A 1,129-nucleotide genomic window follows, 5' to 3' on the forward strand; every position below is an offset into this window, starting at 1 on the left:
TCTGTTTTGGATGTTCATTGTTTTCCCCAGTTTTGCTTTCCTCCACTGAAATTAGGTTGTTAATAAATCAGGAAGAGAGGAGATTTTTTTATTTTGTTGACTATTTAAATCTTACTCAGTCTGAAATTTTAGATTAATTTAGTCCCTCCTGGTGTTTAGGACTTCAGCTCCCAGAAACAACAGCCATCTTGGCCATAGTCTGTGATTCTGGGAACTGAAGTCCTAAACCCCTAGAATGCCAGAGTTTGGGAAACACTGATTTAAAGTTAAAAACATAAAGAACATGTAGGAGCAATGTTTGTTGTTTTTTATGAATAAAACTCCAGCAATAAATCATCTTTGTTGTAACTAAAGGCCAAGCATATAAATTTGACATCCAAGCTTATCCCTGTAACATCTTCAGAGATTGGGCCATACAAGCTTCTCTGTGGAGAGCATTGTACACAATGGAGAAAGCCTTTTTCTGTTTACTGTGCACCCCCAGTAGAAAGCTTCTGAGCATGGGCAGTCTCTAAGTTGGTCTTAAGCAGACATTTAGCTGCCTCCGGTAGGTTCAGATAAGAATTATTTTTCAGGAAACCTGTATAGGAGTGTACTGTAATGTTCTCTTAAACACCCTCTGAGACAGCTATTGCTTCTTCTTTTTGTAATGCTTTAAGGAAGGTTGTGCTTATGTGCCTGTGGTTACTGGACACTGATATTTCAGTGCAGTGCTTCAGTTGTAGAAATGGGCCAAAGTAACACTTGACTTACGCATGGAGTTGATATGTTAGCAGCCTCCATAGCCCGGTCATTGTTACACATTACTGTTATTATATATGGCACAGTGGTTTTTTTTTCTGGAGGTAAGCATGCTCAGTTTTTGAAAGAAGGAAAAATTCTAAACTGACTCTATACTACCACGCAGGACATTGAGGAGTAGCCCAAGCCAAGTAAATGCAACGAGCCAATGGTAAATGAAGGCATATCTATGTTGCACTTAAAGCTTGCATTTATTTGTCTCTGTCCAACTTTTCTAGTGTACACTGTGGCACAATTATTCTCTCAAGCTCCACAACGTCGTTTGCTTTTACAAGAAGCTGCTATCACATTCTTTCATTTATGGGACTGAGCTACTGAAACACATGCA

The 1,129-nt window shown here is 39.0% G+C and overlaps 1 non-coding gene across 1 annotated transcript; it reads left to right on the forward strand.

The window, feature by feature from the left end:
- Positions 1–676: 676 nt before the first annotated feature.
- On the forward strand, positions 677–804 carry LOC121924585. Its single transcript, XR_006102689.1, has one exon. It is a non-coding gene; the product is annotated as a small nucleolar RNA SNORA84 (small nucleolar RNA).
- The last annotated feature ends 325 nt before the right edge of the window (positions 805–1,129 follow it).

The sequence above is a fragment of the Sceloporus undulatus genome, chromosome 2, assembly GCF_019175285.1.
Source record: "Sceloporus undulatus isolate JIND9_A2432 ecotype Alabama chromosome 2, SceUnd_v1.1, whole genome shotgun sequence".
Lineage (NCBI taxonomy): Eukaryota > Metazoa > Chordata > Lepidosauria > Squamata > Phrynosomatidae > Sceloporus > Sceloporus undulatus.